This window comes from Lissotriton helveticus, chromosome 12 (genome assembly GCF_964261635.1).
Source record: "Lissotriton helveticus chromosome 12, aLisHel1.1, whole genome shotgun sequence".
Lineage (NCBI taxonomy): Eukaryota > Metazoa > Chordata > Amphibia > Caudata > Salamandridae > Lissotriton > Lissotriton helveticus.
The window spans coordinates 920119344-920139618 of NC_136073.1; the positions used below are offsets into that span (position 1 = coordinate 920119344).

A 20275-nucleotide genomic window follows, 5' to 3' on the forward strand; every position below is an offset into this window, starting at 1 on the left:
GGGTGGTGATGAACAGAGTGCCTGAATTAAGCAGACCACTCTTACCCAGTCCAAAGATCAGGGCTTGATCCATCACCGTTTTTTAGCTCACTGCACCATCCCAGCTCAGAACTTGGCTATATGCAAATTAGTCTGTTCCTGTCCCAGTGCATGATGGGAACAGGGCAAACCAAACTACCAAGCCAATTCTTGTACTGGGAAGGAAACAAGCTTCCGGGGACCGGTTTCTGCCATTTCAGGCGTCTTCGGCCCGGCTTGCTTGAATCCTGATGGTGCAATGAGCAAGGGACTCACATCTGAGTATACCCTTCCACGCTTATGGTGGACAAAATTATTCAGAAAAGGGGGTGGTGATGAACAGAGTGCCTGAATTAAGCAGACCACTCTTACCCAGTCCAAAGATCAGGGCTTGATCCATCACCGTTTTTTAGCTCACTGCACCATCCCAGCTCAGAACTTGGCTATATGCAAATTAGTCTGTTCCTGTCCCAGTGCATGATGGGAACAGGGCAAACCAAACTACCAAGCCAATTCTTGTACTGGGAAGGAAACAAGCTTCCGGGGACCGGTTTCTGCCATTTCAGGCGTCTTCGGCCCGGCTTGCTTGAATCCTGATGGTGCAATGAGCAAGGGACTCACATCTGAGTATACCCTTCCACGCTTATGGTGGACAAAATTATTCAGAGGCTGAAATGCCAGACACCGGTCCCCGGTAGCTTGTCTCCTTTCTGGTGAAGAATTGGCTTGGTAGTTTGGTCTGCCCTGTTCCCATGATGCACTGGGCCAGGGACAGACTAATTTGCATATAGCCAGGTTCTGAGCTGGGATGGGGCAGTGAGATAAATAACGGTGATGGATCAAGCCCTGATCTTTGGACTGGGTAAGAGTGGTCTGCTTAATTCAGACACTCTGTTCATCACCACCCCCTTTTCTGAATCGTTTTTGGCCACTATAGGTGTGGCAGGGTATACTCAGACATGAGTCCCTTTCTCACTGCTCCATCAGGATTCAAGCAAGCCGGGCCGAAGAGGCTGAAATGCCAGAAACCGGTCCCTGGTAGCTTGTCTCCTTTCTGGTGAAGAATTGGCTTGGTAGTTTGGTCTGCCCTGTTCCCATGATGCACTGGGCCAGGGACAGACTAATTTGCATATAGCCAGGTTCTGAGCTGGGATGGGGCAGTGAGATAAATAACGGTGATGGATCAAGCCCTGATCTTTGGACTGGGTAAGAGTGGTCTGCTTAATTCAGACACTCTGTTCATCACCACCCCCTTTTCTGAATCGTTTTTGGCCACTATAGGTGTGGCAGGGTATACTCAGACATGAGTCCCTTTCTCACTGCTCCATCAGGATTCAAGCAAGCCGGGCCGAAGAGGCTGAAATGCCAGAAACCGGTCCCTGGTAGCTTGTCTCCCTTCTGGTGAAGAATTGGCTTGGTAGTTTGGTCTGCCCTGTTCCCATGATGCACTGGGCCAGGGACAGACTAATTTGCATATAGCCAGGTTCTGAGCTGGGATGGGGCAGTGAGATAAATAACGGTGATGGATCAAGCCCTGATCTTTGGACTGGGTAAGAGTGGTCTGCTTAATTCAGACACTCTGTTCATCACCACCCCCTTTTCTGAATCGTTTTTGGCCACTATAGGTGTGGCAGGGTATACTCAGACATGAGTCCCTTTCTCACTGCTCCATCAGGATTCAAGCAAGCCGGGCCGAAGAGGCTGAAATGCCAGAAACCGGTCCCTGGTAGCTTGTCTCCTTTCTGGTGAAGAATTGGCTTGGTAGTTTGGTCTGCCCTGTTCCCATGATGCACTGGGCCAGGGACAGACTAATTTGCATATAGCCAGGTTCTGAGCTGGGATGGGGCAGTGAGATAAATAACGGTGATGGATCAAGCCCTGATCTTTGGACTGGGTAAGAGTGGTCTGCTTAATTCAGACACTCTGTTCATCACCACCCCCTTTTCTGAATCGTTTTTGGCCACTATAGGTGTGGCAGGGTATACTCAGACATGAGTCCCTTTCTCACTGCTCCATCAGGATTCAAGCAAGCCGGGCCGAAGAGGCTGAAATGCCAGAAACCGGTCCCTGGTAGCTTGTCTCCTTTCTGGTGAAGAATTGGCTTGGTAGTTTGGTCTGCCCTGTTCCCATGATGCACTGGGCCAGGGACAGACTAATTTGCATATAGCCAGGTTCTGAGCTGGGATGGGGCAGTGAGATAAATAACGGTGATGGATCAAGCCCTGATCTTTGGACTGGGTAAGAGTGGTCTGCTTAATTCAGACACTCTGTTCATCACCACCCCCTTTTCTGAATCGTTTTTGGCCACTATAGGTGTGGCAGGGTATACTCAGACATGAGTCCCTTTCTCACTGCTCCATCAGGATTCAAGCAAGCCGGGCCGAAGAGGCTGAAATGCCAGAAACCGGTCCCTGGTAGCTTGTCTCCTTTCTGGTGAAGAATTGGCTTGGTAGTTTGGTCTGCCCTGTTCCCATGATGCACTGGGCCAGGGACAGACTAATTTGCATATAGCCAGGTTCTGAGCTGGGATGGGGCAGTGAGATAAATAACGGTGATGGATCAAGCCCTGATCTTTGGACTGGGTAAGAGTGGTCTGCTTAATTCAGACACTCTGTTCATCACCACCCCCTTTTCTGAATCGTTTTTGGCCACTATAGGTGTGGCAGGGTATACTCAGACATGAGTCCCTTTCTCACTGCTCCATCAGGATTCAAGCAAGCCGGGCCGAAGAGGCTGAAATGCCAGAAACCGGTCCCTGGTAGCTTGTCTCCTTTCTGGTGAAGAATTGGCTTGGTAGTTTGGTCTGCCCTGTTCCCATGATGCACTGGGCCAGGGACAGACTAATTTGCATATAGCCAGGTTCTGAGCTGGGATGGGGCAGTGAGATAAATAACGGTGATGGATCAAGCCCTGATCTTTGGACTGGGTAAGAGTGGTCTGCTTAATTCAGACACTCTGTTCATCACCACCCCCTTTTCTGAATCGTTTTTGGCCACTATAGGTGTGGCAGGGTATACTCAGACATGAGTCCCTTTCTCACTGCTCCATCAGGATTCAAGCAAGCCGGGCCGAAGAGGCTGAAATGCCAGAAACCGGTCCCTGGTAGCTTGTCTCCTTTCTGGTGAAGAATTGGCTTGGTAGTTTGGTCTGCCCTGTTCCCATGATGCACTGGGCCAGGGACAGACTAATTTGCATATAGCCAGGTTCTGAGCTGGGATGGGGCAGTGAGATAAATAACGGTGATGGATCAAGCCCTGATCTTTGGACTGGGTAAGAGTGGTCTGCTTAATTCAGACACTCTGTTCATCACCACCCCCTTTTCTGAATCGTTTTTGGCCACTATAGGTGTGGCAGGGTATACTCAGACATGAGTCCCTTTCTCACTGCTCCATCAGGATTCAAGCAAGCCGGGCCGAAGAGGCTGAAATGCCAGAAACCGGTCCCTGGTAGCTTGTCTCCTTTCTGGTGAAGAATTGGCTTGGTAGTTTGGTCTGCCCTGTTCCCATGATGCACTGGGCCAGGGACAGACTAATTTGCATATAGCCAGGTTCTGAGCTGGGATGGGGCAGTGAGATAAATAACGGTGATGGATCAAGCCCTGATCTTTGGACTGGGTAAGAGTGGTCTGCTTAATTCAGACACTCTGTTCATCACCACCCCCTTTTCTGAATCGTGAGTGAAACAATAACATATATACGCTACTTAAGGGAGTCAAAGTGCCGGTATGGTAGGAAACTGCGTAGCTTAGGAGGAGCAGAGTAGCACAAACTTACACAGTCAGTCTAAAATGCCTGGCACCGTAAAACGGGAGATGGGCACCTGAAAACTATGCTTTGCGTGAAGACACACCTAGCGCTGAATGGGAAAGACGGCTTTGCCCCATCCTGAGCACGCAAACACAGTCTATTATCAGATGACGCCGACCAAGTCCGAGTCTCTTTAAATTCTGCTCAATCTTGTGAGAGAAAAAACCCACCCCAATGGTCGCACTACCGACCCACAGCGATAGATAACCGAGCCTAGTATGCCTCCCTGCAAAGCTGCCCGCTGCGCCGCCAGGGCAAAGGGTTCTACTCTTATAACATCACTAAAAGGATTCTATTAGGTCAAAACTGAACCTCCAAGAGCGAGTTGGCGGCGTCACCCAATATCTCCATTACTATTAGTGAGCTGCTGCGTGAACTAATGCAAACACGTAACCATCCCCGAATAAAGAATGGAAGCACAATCTGAAATGGAAAGAGTATGCCTGGGCACTGTTGGTAACACTTCCCCAAGAGGGGCATGTAAGCGCTGGACTGTAAGAAATACGAAGCTTTTCCAAACAGGGGCCCCCAACTAAGGTTCAAACAAGGGCAACCGATAATACAACCGCATATGAGAAGTGCCGCGGATGCATTCCTGACCCGGTTTGGGAAGTGTAAAATTGTGTCCCCTGTGGCGCCACAGCACCCTTATGCGACGTGGCAAGCGTGCCGATCACCTTGCCTGACCCTGTTGATTAAAACTGCTCCTAGCTGCCCTTGCCTGTTAGGCACAGATCCTGCCAACCTACTGCCCAGTAGCGTGTTGTTGTTGGGGGGGGTCCCACGTACCGGATAGCATATCCATCAGCCTGTGTAGAGGCTCCAGATCGAGTAAAGCGTGTGTCACTGTTCAGGCAAGGCACCCGGTAACCCAACCCCAAAGAGAGTGGAATAAGAGATGCCGCTAGTTCCATGGAAAGTGCAATACAATCTTCGCTAAAAGTGTTATCAAGGAGGCAGATACTCAAAGAAAGTTCCAGTTGACCAAAAGTGAAGTGCTTGGTCTGAATAAGGAAGAGAAAAACAAAACATTGTAAAAGTCTCCCCCCTGTCACATACAAAATCATGTTGCAATCAAGGTTGCAAAGGACAAGGAAGTCTTCCCAGTGGGATCCCGTTGTAGGTAGTCTGCTATATACTAAGAAATATCCTTCTACCTGTGTGAGGTGTTCAAAGTACACGTGCCCATCACTGTTCTCATGTCACAAGCTGCTTGCTCCCTCTAGCATAGTGGTAGGTTCCGTTACCTGCAACAGAGCCACCAATGCCCACGTGACGTTTGTTCTAGTGAACAGGGTCCTCCAGTCCTCGCAAAAGGTACCTTTCCTAGACTTAGAGAGCATGGAACTGCCCCCGCGACCCATTTCTTGCTGTAAAGCACCGTGAGCTGCCTCCAGTCAGAGAGGCACGAAAGCCACTTTCTAGGTTTCCTTGGAAAGGGTAAACTCCTAGTGCTATAGTCACAGGTATGTTCCTATTGTGAAGCGCTCTGGCCCCCAGCGGGTACCGCCTGCGCTAAGTGAAGGCATGGGAGAGAGTATACCAAGAAGGTGGGAACCAACCCCCCGAGATACCCCTAGAGTACCTGCCCCCAGGCCTTCCTGTGCATGCGGGAGCCAGTCTGCCACCCGCCTGGCACCTGTTGTTATAGCCATGGCATCCGGAAATAGATGCAACAGAACATCCACCCGAGATGGCAGGGAAGTTGGCTAGTGGATGACGATGAGTGCAGAGGTGAAAGCCCGCAGCCGTGCTAGGAAATAAAACTACAAACTATCCTAAGAGCACGCTGAGGGACAAGCATCGCATCCGACGAGAGCCTGAAGGAGATCCCAATTAAAAGCAGGGGATACAGAAATGAGTCCTGCCCAACTGTAGCATGCTGTGGAAAACAGGGTGTAACAAAACTCAGTGTACTACTAGGGGCATATCCGCTCAAGGCAATCACCCTTTCCGACTGCAAAAGAAAGAACACACACTAAGTGAAGGGACTCACACAAAGTGTGTAGCTATGAGCCGTCGTCCCCTCATAGCGAGACAGCAAAGCACAGCATGGTTACACGTACCAAATCCTTGTTCCCCCAGCCAGCTACAGAATGCTACTATCCCGAACAACCACGAAGCCAGGATAGTCAAACGAGTGTCGAAAAAGCACCCATGAACAGATCCCAAGGCATCCACGTTACCCGACAGCACCACTGATGCAGAATGAAACCTCCCAGGTCCCTGAGCGTCGCAGAAGCCAACACTGGCCCGTGCTGGGAAAGAGAATCCCACAAAGCCGTTCTGCACAGGGAAAATAAAACGGAAGAGAGCAAGCTGTTCTGATGCGTGGAAAAACGAGCTTAACTCAGAATGGACCAACCTCTCCCCTAAAGACACCATTCCAGAGAACGTGTGGAGCGACCCCCTGGTACGCCCGAGAGGTGCCTAAAAATTACAAAAAAAAACCTCCGCGCGAGGCAGCGGGGGGAGGGCGGCATGGCCTGGCAGTACTTTGCTTCGGGCGCCCACCATGCCCAAATCCTAGTTCTGGCGTAGGCCCCATGACAAAGGACGAAGAGTCTCTGGCCTGAAAGCAGACACAGCGAGAGGATAATAACCCGAGCATGGACGCGCATCCATCCTCAACCCAGACCGTACTCTCGCCACTAACAAAAGCTGTTAACAGAATAACTAATGATTAAAATGCAAGGATCGGACTAAAAATCATCACATAAGAAGAAAGCATACATCCTGGTAAACACCATCCTCACATCACATATCGGCTACTACACCTTGATCAGTAACCCGGAGTAAAGCCCGCCGGGAAAAGCAAAGAAAAATGAAATTTCTGCCCTCGCGTGCAGAACCCTTAGTGCCAATATCGGCGCCACTCACCAGCCCGCTCGCAGTAACATACATTTCGCAGAAATAAGCAGACAAGACAACTTTTTGTTGGAGAAAAGTAGCTGCAGGTTTATTAGCATATACACAATGCCAACAAGGTGGGTTATCTTACAGGCGATCCAAAAGGCAAGCCGCCCCTCGCGACCTACCACCTGATGGGCCAATTTGCAACGTGGCCTTAGCCAATCGTTGCTTAGCGGTTATGGGAGGAGATAGCCCCTCCCAATTCCGGTGAACCATTGGTCCACCCTCTTGCTCACGCCCCCCCCCTACGAGGGGCGGAGCGTTCAAGCGACCCCCGGTTGTACAGGTTTCCAACCGCCCGTAGGATAGCGGGGCGCCGTCGTACCCCAAGGGTCCACCGCACAGACTTCCTGGGGATATTAGGCCTCAGCATCCTATTGTGCTCCTGAAGAGGGTACTCCCGGGTACCTTTCCGCCTCTGGATCGCCCTGTAACTCCTCCACAGACCTGGGTGTGGCGACCGTCGCAGCCAGGGCCCCCCACCAAGGCCGGCATTCCTCCTAGCTGTTCCTTACTTGCTATTACTAGGGTCTCTTCCCTTATTCAGAAAAACAGGTCCATACCAACGTGGACCGCTGACCCAAAAGTCCAGCAACACCAAGGGAGTTTGGCTTATAGCCCACATGTAAAAGGCCAAATATCTGCCCAAGCTATTTACGCATGGCGAAGCAAACCTCGTGCGAGCCAGCTGCCTCACTGTCCCAGACAGGGCATCATGCCACTGGAGCTCGGGATAAGAAATCAGACCACAGAGCTCATCTGTCACTACCGTGTGGGCAATTCCCCTAGTGTTCTTCCTCTAAAGTGCCTGCCAGCCCCATAGCCCAGACAAATTAACAATCCTTCTCCAAGCTCCCCGGCGACGCAGCCTGGTGTCACAACAAGGCGGAGGCAAAGAGAGTGTGTTGCCTGTGGATGGTACTAACCTCCATGAAGGGCCAACAGGTGCGGTCTACCCTGCTTGCTGACCCTAAGACCGGACACAGAATCCCGGTCCCTGCTAACCATCTGTGTGAGCCTTGCTACTTCCACCGGAACGGTGACGGGCTACCAAGTTTCGTGTCTCTGCCCCTTTAAATATACACAGCACAGGACCTCCTGCGTGTTGGCTCCCGCGCCTCCCCTGACTAGCGCCTTGCCTATAGAGATGGAGACATGTCTGACCGCTGACAATTGCCCGTCCCCCACTGGTGGCGAAACCCAACGTCCAATCGTTGTGGTCGTTCAATCAAGTGCCATAGAACACTGCAGTGACCAGCGCAATCCCTAGTGAAGGACCTAGGTGCATGAACAAGGTGTCACGGCCAGCATAAGGGGGATGGAGCGCGCAGAGTCCTGATCATGATACACTGCAAGGCTTTGTAACGGGTCAACCTACGCTGCTTACTGAACAAGCACCTGGTCACAGGAACCTGGACCCTGCTAACCACCTGAGACCTTTTTATATACACCGGGGTGGAGTCGAATAAAGATAGAGTGGCATCCGGTTCCCCAATTGTGGGTAGGAGTATCCGCGTGAATCAGTCTGAGAAAGTGTAGAATCCGTTACACGCACCTCAGTCCAAAACACCCTTGCCTGTTCTACAGAGGCACCTGGAGCCCGCTGCCCCCGCACCGCCTGGCGATGAAAAACTGGCCCAAAAACCCCCAGACTGGGCATCGAACACTATCACCCCCACAGGCTCAGCTAAAGCTGGCTACCCATAGCCCGGCAAGGTTTGGGATTTGCGCAAGTCGTCCCCCTATGCTTGGCCTTAGTTGGCCCCTATGATGCGCTTAACAGGCAGCCTAAATAACTGATGACATGCTGTGCAACTTACTCTCTGGTAAGTGTACGCTGCACGAGGAGTCTCAACTTCCGTACCTGAAAACAACTAAATAGCTCCCGTCTGGGTAGAATGCTTACCCAAGCACTTAGCCAAGGGCCCTCCAATGCAAGACCACCCCTCTTGAGAAACTTTAGACTGTGGAAATTGCCTGCCCCTTGCGGACACGTAACACCGCTAAAGCAATCGCTTACTTGGCCGCAAGTGGACCACCAAGTGTCCCCCGAAAAGAACAAGTGGAGGCTAAAAAGTCTCAGCTTGACCACAGTGGAGTCAGAGCTGACAAGTCTTCGTGGGTTCAGACTGGGGGAGGTAGTGAGTCTACTGCAGGCCTGACAATCTAAGCCAATAGACAATGCGTCAACAAAGTGTCAAGTAGCCGGGGAATCGCTAACTGGCAATGCTGTGGTACAACTAAGTGAGATCTCGGGTGGGCCGGGAAGTATGGGTTCTGTTTGGCTCAAGCAGGCCCCTCTAAAATGTAGGGCTACCCATCCATTCAGGTGATGTGCTGCAAATTGCCTGGTGAAGGCTGCTACGCCATAGCCTCCCTAAATTTCTTACCAAAGGAGCACTACGCTTCCAACAGCCCAGCTGTTGACATGGTCAATGCTGCATGGTGCACAAGCTTAAGAGGCCACAATAACGCTTTCTCGCATAGTCCCTTATGAACTGGCCACCAATTTCCAGAGCTACACAGGTTCAACCTGAACCATCATATAGATACTGTCTCTGTGTCACAGTGCACTATGGGTGACAAAAAAGTACCTGAGACACACTTACTTGCCAGCAATAGAACGAAGTACCATAATAACTGCCCTGTTGCCTTTCGTATTAACGCATCACTATGAACCTGATAGGTCCCCTGGAGCACAGCCGTTCTTACCCATGTGCTTGGTACTCATTTAACCGACCTCGGAAGGATGACAGGCTAAGTAAACCTAGACTGGAGCCCGGACCGTCACAAGGATAGTAGCGGCACTCTGTCCACTCCTTATGCGCGTGAGCCAGCCCAACAGTCATAAAGTGAGCGCTACCATACCACAAGCCCATCTCATGGTTTGTTCAATGCTACAATTTCATAAGCTAACTAAGCCACAACAAATCTTTCATGCATAGTCACCCAAGAATAGCCGCCCCCATCCGTGGCTGCCAAGGTGTCAACTGCTATGTGACATGTACCTCGATACAGAGCACTATGTGTGCCATAAAAGGACCTGATGATCCAGGCTAAAGTGTGCCTGGGGAAACACTAACATAGATACGCTACTTAGGGAGTCAGACCACATACAGCCGGTCTCCCATGCCTGGCACCGTGGTGCAGGAGAAGGGCGAAAGCAACTATGCCTTGACATGAAGATTCACCTAGAGCTGCAGGGGAAGAAGGCGTGCCCAGTCTTCGCCTCAACCTGAGCATGCCCACCCAGTCTATTCAGCGAATGTCGACGACCACGTCCGAGTCTCTAAATATTCTACTCAACCAGGGAGAGCAAAACCCAACACCAAGGTCCCACTATCGCCCCACGGCGTAGAGGTGACCGAGCTAGAATGTCTCCCTGCCGAGCTGCAGGCTGCGCTACCAGGGCAATGAGTTTTACTCTCAAACCAATAAAAGGTTTCTTAAAAGAAACTAAACCTCCAAAGCAAGTTGGAAGAGTCACCCAATATTTCCAGTACTAGTAGACAGATGCTGCGGAAAGGTATTACAACACGCAACCATCCCCGGATGAGACATAAAACGCAAATAGAAGACCCTCCCCCTTCATGTAACCCTAAAATTCGTACACAGAGACTGGTGCAGCAGCCCCCTTCCTACCAGGCAAAGCCTGTCAGTCAGTTGAGAGAACTGAAAATCCCAATTACATGGTTGAGGAGTTGGGCGGGGCAAACCCTAGGGAAACTACAACAACACAGGTAGTATTGCAGGGAAGCGTCATGTTACTAGGCCATATCTCACATGCTACGCTTAGGCACGAGGGATGCAAGCACTGGCCACAATCTGCCGCTGCTTACCGAGAAACCCGACCAATCATTGTCCAGTAAATCCAACTAGTTACCCACACTCAAGTGTTACTCTCGAGAAAAGCCACAAATTCCACTGGAGCTACCTGCTCCGCTCCTATTCATCGGTAGACTACCCGAGACCCTTTCACCAGTAGATGGTACATGTAGCCCCCGATGCACTTAGGGTGGTTCTCCCGCATGGAGGCCGCATATGGACAAAGACAGTAATAGGGAGCCTTCCCCTCTCATACCCTGAACAAGTTCTAACCTGAGACAGGGTAATCAATGCCTCCCGCGATACCGGGGGCATGCCTGTCCGCAGCTGTGCTAATTCATGTGCCCCAACGCCGAGGCAGTGGAGGTGTAGAGTCTAGCCACACACCAATAATAAAAGCAAGGCAGAGCTGACCCTAGCGCTTAGGAGTGTGAGGAAGACCCCTCATGGCACGTCCCTGTACCATAAAACACAGAACACTTCATCCCAGGCCAAACTGGACCTCAACCCAACGAATAGATGCCCTCTCTTACTTGGAGGAAGGCCTAAATACAAGAATATGCTCCCAGACTGTGTGAGTGTCATACCCGTAAGTTCTTTGTGGTGACGAGGCCCAACACGTGCGGGAAGCCTTCCACCAGGGTTAACCCTTAAATAACCTGCACCTGTCAAAATAACATGACACTCGCTGCCTGCTCCCTCATACAGAAGGAATCCTTCCGGTGCTAGCAGTAGTGTCCCCAAATTAACGTGGTGGAAATCCGAATGGTGACTGTCCCCCAGACTAACACCCACGTTCGCTAAGTCCAAATCGTGCTTGCTTATAGTACTTGCACCGGAACACCATTACTATGAAAATTATCTGGGGATGGACACTGTCAAGAGATGCAGCACATGGCCCTACTTGTGCGAAATAGGCCTAAGAAACTGTCCCTCCTGCCACATGCCAAGCGATGTGAGGTGCTTCAAATATGAGCCCACGCTGTCACATTGCTCCATGTGACTGGGTATGCTGTAAGTGGGACGCTCACGTAACGTGCTCCCAATAGCCCGCTCCATGTGCTAAAGTACGATGAGAGGGGCGCACACGAAAAGTACTCCCCTGAACCCGTTCTGTTAGCGCGCCTCACCGCCGCAGGACAAGAGCGCCCTAAGACAGGCGTACAACGCCTGAGCGCGGGCAGAAAGCTGCCCCATATGTTCCCTTGCAATGCCGTAAACTGTGCACAACGGGGCTACAAGAAATTAACCATCTCTCTGCCACTTGCGACCGGCACAAGGAGCTAACTGAATACGCCGTGGGAACGGGCAAACTTCAACGCGGCCGCGGAAAAGCCCAGCCTGCGCGTCCCTCACTGCGACTCCCGAAAGGAGGAAAAGCATGTACTGTACCCGCCGTATCCCCCACGCGCCGGATAACCCAAAAAAAAAACAACGCTGCCTATACGAGCAAACGGCATACTGAAAGTCTGCGTCGAAATGGAACACACAGCGCCCGAGAACTCTCCTCCCGGACACAGAAAAGCCGTGGCAAAAGGAGTGGTTGAACATCAAACAAATTACATTTGTTTATAGCGCCTACGCTTAGTCTCGAACCCGGGTCCCCAGGACCAAAGTCAGCGGCTTAGATAATTGAGCCATATCCCTTACAAGTGGCAACGAGCCACCCCCATGCCTCAGAGCAGTTCCCCGATGCGGAAAGCCCTCCCCGGAATGCGCATGACACCCGTGCCCGCTGGATAGGCACCCACGACGACCCTCCCCCGGAACTCGCGATCAGCCCCACAAAGGTCCTCGAAAAGGCCGACAAAACCCATCGATTGGCACCCCAAAGCGACCAACCAGTGAAGCTAACATTCTGCGCCAACAGACGTAGCAATCAACAAGAGCAGAAATAAATCCGATAACTGTAGTAAGTGAGCAGAGCAGACGACAGTGTTAGCGACTGAAAGGCTCTTTGGACGCCTGGGCTCAACACTCCCACCTACTTGCCGCATTCCCTGGATTACGGTGGCAATTGCCTATGCACGTTAATTACAAACAAGAGCGTTCGCGTCCCTCTTCTTACACGCGCGCTTGTAGAAACGGCCAATCCAAACGTCTGCCCGCCAAAACAAAACCTTCAAGCCTATGCATCCATTTCTTGGCTAGGACAGACGATGATGCAGCACGAAGCGTGGCTAGCGAGACACCTCTCTCAAACAATGAGTAACCCCCGGAACCACGAAGCATATGCCATTGCATCTGGAGGCATCTCTGTAAAGTCCTGCAACATTGCGACCTGCTGGCAGCATGAAGCTTACACAATGCCCTGCTGCCTTCAATCTCGGCTCGTGTCTCTGTTGGAGATTGAGAGCAGCTCAGTAGAACTGTCACCTCTTCCTGATGTAAACAAATGACCAGTTGGGGCAACAACCCCGAGCGGGGAGAGCGAAAGTGCCGCTTAGGTGATTGGGGCATCCTAAGCAGCTGTTATCAACGTATGAAAAGCACGCTCTGAGCTCGACGAAGAGCGAGGAGCCTTCTACCGAGAAGACATTCCCAGGAGGGCAGTCCAACGGAGAATTCTGCACTCCCTACTCCACAGTTATACAAACGGCCTTCTCGCCAAGTGGAGGATATGCTGGCTCCGGGGCGTGGCACCTCTTAAGACAACAGCATAGCAGAGCACGAAAAGACATATAGGTTAAAGTCTGGTGCAGGTGCTATGTCTCCAGCCAAACGGCTAGTGGGGGAGCAAAGTCAGGCACAGAGGGTATGGCGACAGAACAGTCTTATTCGAATAACACATAGGAGTAATTCTCCCAGAGATTTGAACGGTCTCTCCGTGGTAGGGGGTAGAGAGGAGAAGGAATCAAGCTGCTATTAAGCCACCGTGACTGGGGGGGTCCTACATTTCATAACCCACGACTACAGTCTAAATGCCCTCAGCACCTCTAGTTGCCGCCATTTGCGCACCAGTCTTCATAATTGTAGACTGTCTCACTCCCCCAGCTTTCATCCCAAATGTAGCATCTGCCCTCTAGGCCCCAAAATTGAAGCTCGGGCCAACATGCAAACTGCAAAATTATTTTCTTAGCATCTTCAATAATAACAACAGAGCCCCATACTCCTCAGCCCTTGCAGCCTAAACCCCAGCACCCCCCTAGTACTGGAACGTGTGCCTTAGCTTCCATACCTAATACAGTCGGCACACACTTCCTCCCAGCATTTCCAGCGTAGCCCGCTTATGTAGCATGTGCCCTGTAACATCCCCGACAGCATATGTCCCCCAGGACCGCTAGATACAGCAGTATGAAGCTCCCGAACTAATATCTATGCATTCGGGCTGTAACGGAGGTGGATTGACCCTGAGTGTGTGACCCGGCCAGTCCGGCCAGTGCTCCCCGCGCCTCGCAGGATGCATGGGCGCCCCAAGACGACCATGTCCTTGAGCACAAAATTCTAAGACCTCCCAGGCGAGAGATCCTATAAATGCTAAATCGAAAGCCTAGCGCGAACCCCGTCAGGTCTCAAGGAATTTCTCTCGGAACACGGAAACTAGCGAGCCTGCCCAAGCTCGGGGGGAACATATAACCCCCCCCCCTCGTAGGCATCGCCCTAAAGCAATGACCGGACAGCCACTACCCCCACGAGGAGACACTCCGTGAGATGGAAGCCGCTCGCCACATGAAAACACTAAGGTCCACTCCTGCTGCTTCCTCAGCACACCCGTCTCGAAGCAAGGAAAAGGACAATGCCTCGTCTAAACCCGTGCTAAAGCGCTATGGAAACCTCTGCTCACAAAGTCCTGAAAATACTGTCTGCACCTTCACACGACCCGAAACATAACGTGCTCGTTCAACTAAAGCAAGCCGCAAGTAATAATTCATGGCCTCTGTGTGCAAACTAGCACCGGTGCACGCTCCAATGCAACGCGAGCCTACACCACGACCCCCAATACCGAGGCCGTGTACCGGGGTGCAGGGCGCAAACACCCCCGCAAGACCGGCGGCCCGCCGCTGCACCCCCGCTGTCCCCTCACCTGAACGGCAAGAAACTACAATACTAAACTACAATTGACTGACTCACCGCAATGGAAGAAAACAGCGATAAACGGCACTCCGACGCCCGGCCAGGACCCTGGCCCGCTCGACCAGAGGGCACCAAACGGCGTCAGGGTGAGGGGACAGCGGACAAAGAGGCCGCTCGGTGGGCGGGGGAGGAATATATACTCTCCCCCGCCCACCACAGGAAGGAAGTGACGCGCGGGACCCCCTGGGTCCGAAAGAGCTGGGCTGCCCCGTGTGCCTTCCTGTGGCACTACGGTGGCCGCCCTCTTATGTGTGTCCCCTGCGGGGACGTGTCGGTCGGCCTGCAAAAGCCGCACTGAAGTCAAGATGGCTGCAGCCTGGCGCCCTTGCCCACGTGGGCAAAAACCCAAAAGCTGCAACGGTCCACAAGATGGCTGCTCCCCGGCGCCATTACTCGCGTGACCGAAAGACTCTGCCACCAGTAAAACAAGGCCAATTAAATCAAAACCGTTCAATACCCTTATCACGGTCTCGGATCCCCGGTAATCGTGACATCGTGACAAACCGGAGAGAAAGTACAGCCCTCTCTCCCCCACGTGAAGGTGAGGGGGCCTCCGCGATAAACAAAATTCACCGCGGACTCGCTGATGTCGGCCATAACAACATGCAAAATTCTTCACTCAGGCCGTCCTACAGAGCGTACTAGGTCCAAGGGTGGGGGACTGGCAGTGCACAGCGTTCCGGTAAGGCGGGGAACCCCCCCCCCCCAAGCGGAATGGTGCCACCCAGTGGCGTAAATACCTCAAATCACTCTGCACTATCCCTCCACACGCAAAATGGTGTTCGTGCTGAATAGCAAAAGGAAAGAACACATGAAAGTGAATATTGGTGACTGCTTTGCCATAAACACCCACGTACAGCCAAGGTGAGTAACAGTGCCACCAGTAGCAGTTTGCGGCACCATCACAGTCTAACTCATAGCAAAGAGAACAATAATCTGTATTTCTAAACCATACTGTGTGCGGCCTCACCCAAGCCACCGTGCCCAGTACCCCCTTAATCCGATGTGCAAATGGTAAAAACATCCCGTCTGCGCAACAAATGCAGCGCAATCCTCTGCTGAGCACACTTTGTCAGACAATGAACACTCTGTAACTCAAAGTTGGCTCCTAGAACCGGGCCAAACCAACGACAAGAGGGGTTCCACCCGGCCAACTGCACGCCTGTGCTCCCTAGAGCCAAAATCTTGGCTGCGGATGAGGATGTAGTGTAAAGCAGCAGGTCATGCATTGGCCCCACACCCATATTCTTGTCAGTTACAACCGGAATGAGCACGACTGGAAACACCTGGGCCTTCGAAACCGACTGTCTTCCCCCGGGACAGACTCGACTGGAGCGAACGAAATGTGCAATGGGACACCCTCCCGGGTCATTGCGAAACACACAAAATAAATAGTGTTGCGAGGCGTACCTCCCCGATTCCCCCGACATGAGTGAACGCAAATCGCAAAGAGGCACAGAGCTGCCCTCCGAACGCCAAGCGGTGTGAATAGCGGTAGCCACAAATGCACCACCCTTACCCTGGAGCAACATCTCCTGGGCTGCTCTGCTCTCACTAACGCCCCATGCCAGCGAAACCAGGCGTGCCCCAAGACGCCCGGAGCAGGGCCAGCTGGCCCAAATGGTGCTGCCCACCAAATGGTCATATTTCAACTCAATAAGACACCCAGCGAACCAGGCTCTGAGCGAGCCCCTTCTTGAAGCCAAGTACAGTGTCACTGTGAAAGTGATGAAAAAACTGTACCGCATCACATTTCGAAAACCTTGCCCTGCGGCCACTCCTATAATGCACACAAATCGCTAGACCAGGCGCACCCTGAAAGGCCCGGGGCAGTCTGAATTGGTGCAAATGGCGCTGCCATACATATAGGGGTAACCACCTGTGTCACGCCGTGCTCAATGCTCCCTGTATAATACCAATCACCAACGAAGGACACAGAATGCCCCAAAAGCTTGTTACAGCTCCTCTCGTAAATGGACACAAAACCCCGGCAGCCGTCCCGCGACCGCCCTCTCCCCGAACAGAGAAAAAACGGAGAATGCATTAAACTTCCAGCAGCCCCACGGCCTCACTGCAAAAGAAAACACACTAAAACGCACTGCATTCACAGGGGCAGAATGACAGACTGCATGGCCGAAGCCAACATCATTGTGATCCCCAAGGAAGGGAAAGACCTGCAACTCCCACAAAACTACAGACCCATATCACTCAATGTAGAGTGCAAGATCTACGCAAAGATCCCGGCAAACAGACTAAACAGGGTCCTACCACTCCACATCCACAGCTCACAAGTAGGCTACATCAAACACAGACTATCCCTAGACAACACACGTCTGCTGTGCCATCTCATCAACCACACGACACACAGCGAAGACCAGGCAGTGATGATAGCACTTGACACAGAGAAAGCGTTCGACAGAGTATCCTGGCGATTCCTGGATAAGTTCGGATTAGGGCCCAAATATAGAACAATGGTAATGGCCCCGTACAACAAACCAAGAGCAAGGGTGGTGGTGAATGGGGGTACATCGGAGACGCTAAGGCTGGAAAGAGGAACAAGGCAAGGCTGCCCCCTATCACCGGGACTTTTTCTCCTGGCGCTAGAACCACTACTGGCCAGAATAAGAGACAACGACGACATAACAGGCGTCACAATCAAAGACAAGACGGTGAAACTCGCAGCATACGCGGACAACATCCTCATCACCACTACCACACCAACCACATCAATCACAGCCCTAATGGACACAGTAGGGAAGTACGCAGCAGCCTCTGGATACAAGCTCAATAAGGAAAAATCGGAGTGTAAGCCAATGAACGTACACACCACAAAAGAGGTACCGGGGGACTCGGGTCTTGCTTGGCAAACAAAACCGCTTAAATATCTAGGCCTACTCTTCGGCAGAGACCTAAAGTCAACACTAGAACACAATGAAGAAGCCACCTTGAACAAGATAAAGGAAAGACTGGACCTTTGGTCACCCAAATACATCAGCTGGTGGGGCGGGACTGAAACAATCAAAATGATGGTCACAACAGCCATCAACTACACACTCAGCATGCTACCCCTGGCAATGACAGAAAACTGTCACAAGAGACTGGACAAAATAATAAACAATTTTATCTGGAGAGACAAAAGACCAAGAATCAACCGACAAAAGTAGAGACTAACAAAGAACCTGGGAGGTCTCAACCTGATGAACTTCAAGAACTTCCAAACAGCATGCTTAGCAAAGCAAGCTATTTTTAGGCTGACTAACACGCAAGACTATGAACCAGAGTGGATGAAAGTAGAAAAGAATATCCTGGGGGGGCTCAACCCCATAGCACTGCTCACAGCAAACAAACATCCTCAGAGACTCAGCGAACTGTGGCGGTCAGCGACAACGAACAAAGTCACGCCACAACTGGCACAAACAAAATTCTGGCTCCTTCATAGGGCATACTGGACCCCGGCACAAGAGGCACGGAGACATGCTGGAACTGCGAAAAAGAGACCGGAACCCTAGAACACCTCATTTTCGAATGCCACAAAGTTAGGAAATTCTGGGCGAAAGTGAGCAATTTCATTAATGACATTACCAGCAAGAACATAACGATCAGTTCCGTGAGCCTCGCAACGGGCTTCATGACAGAATGCCTAAAAAACAAAGAGGAGAGAGACCTAGTGGACATCCTACTAACGGCAGCATTAAAAATAATTCTAACGAACTGGAAGAACACAGCCAAAGCGAATTTCAAAACTTGGATAAACTGGGTCACCTTCCTCAGAGGCGCAGACAACATTACCAGCAAGTTCTCGAAGGAACATAATGCCAAAGACGGAATGCAGGAACTTCTCGACACAAACCTGGAATCACGCCAGACGTAAGCCCCCCCCCCTATCTTCGCATTACAATGCACTGTATGTAACTTCTGATGTGAAATTTATTTTTTAATAAAAACATTTGAGATAAAAAAAAAAAAAAGAGAACACACACTAAAAGAAAAGGATCAACCCGAGTGATCCCAAAGCCTAACCTACATAGGCCGTGGCCGGGGCATAGCACAACAGCTATGCCTCTGCACCTCCCTAGTCCCCTCACCCGAAAGAGAAAACACAGAAACCATCCCGAGAGGGGATGACTCACCACGAGCGAACGAGACACCGTCGCCAGACCAGCCAGGCCACTGGCCGAAGCACGCAAGCACACTGTCATGAATCACATACATCCGGCGCCCACGGCTCCCACGAAAGTAATTTGCCCCCTCAGGAAACCCACCCCTGTCCCGTGCAACCAGCACTCCAGATATGTCAGGTGTAGTGTTTGTAAACGATGTTTTAACTGTTCAAGTGTTTATGCTTTCACTTCAAGGTGATCTGTATTCTGTCATTAAAGGTGAACGCTATTGTTGGACATTATGAGGACACTAGAGGAAATGTTATACTTTTATTTAAATCAAGCATTTGCAGGCGTGTAATGTTTTACCAGTTGTCTTACAGAGCTGTCAGCCATGCGAGCGCATGCAGTGAAAACGCACGCATAAGATTGGTGCGCTTGTACGGAGCTTTCAGCTATGCGAGCGCATGCAGTGAAAACGCACGCATGAGATTGGTGCGCGTTACGTCAGTAATCCCTGGGTGTGGCACAGCTATAAAAGGCCACACCCACAGTTGCTCGTCGCTTTGCCTTTCATCACCGCCCAGCTCAGGATCGTCCTGGAAAATCCTCGGAGCCTGCAAACGCCAGCCAACGCCCTTTGGAAGTCGAAGGTCTGGAACTTGACATCGCACCTAGGAAGAAAATGCAAAAGCTAAGTGAAAACTTTCTTTATTTGTTTAACTCATCAGGCGCCCAACGCAAGCAAGCGACAAGAGATTTGAAACTCGAAACAAACTTACCTGGACTTGGTTTGAAGATCTGATGTGAGACTTTGAATAGAGACTTTCTGAAAAGGACATTCTTTTGGTTCTTAGGGCTTTGAGAAGAATCAAGGCTAACTTTTGAAACGTAGTCAGTTTGTATGCTTTTGTGCAAAGTGTTGTTATAATTTTATTTGTCTAGGAAGAAAAAGTGAAGGAAGGCACAACTAAGATACAGAGAGAGAGTAAGTGGGGAATAACATAGTAGGTATTGTGGTAGAAGTGACAAACTTAAGAAAGGAAGTAACTTATTCTTACCATTTGTTTCTCTAGTGGCAAAGTGATTCTCAGACAACTCATCTCTCTTCGACACGGTTCTACTCTGCCTCACCCTTCACGACGACAACACGGACGTGACGCCTAGACCTTAACAGTCGCAGGTAGGCTAGCACTTAATTTCTAAAAAGAAACTTAAAAGAAGGAAAAGTTCGTGCTGTATAATTGAGAATAGGAATACAATTGAGATTACAAAAGCTTTCTTTATTGCCTCGCAGGTCGACAATTAAGGAAGCAGGTAGCGTCCACGATCCGGCCTACCTCCCTGATTTCTAAATGATTACCTCAGTGTAATAAATATAATCACTAGGAATTGCCTAGAATTTGGGGAAGTTGGTCCATAGAGAATGGGTAAAAACCCTTAATACATCAGACCATAGTTTGTAGTGGGTCAGTATTGATAGTAGGTGAATTGCCAACACCTCAGGCTTTAAACATTCAATGCAAGGTATAGTGACAA

The 20275-nt window shown here is 51.0% G+C and overlaps 1 protein-coding gene across 4 annotated transcripts in view; it reads left to right on the forward strand.

The window, feature by feature from the left end:
* Positions 1-20275, forward strand: part of LOC144798280 (uncharacterized) — a 2046403-nt gene that overhangs the window by 591998 nt on the left and 1434130 nt on the right. The window lies entirely within an intron of this gene.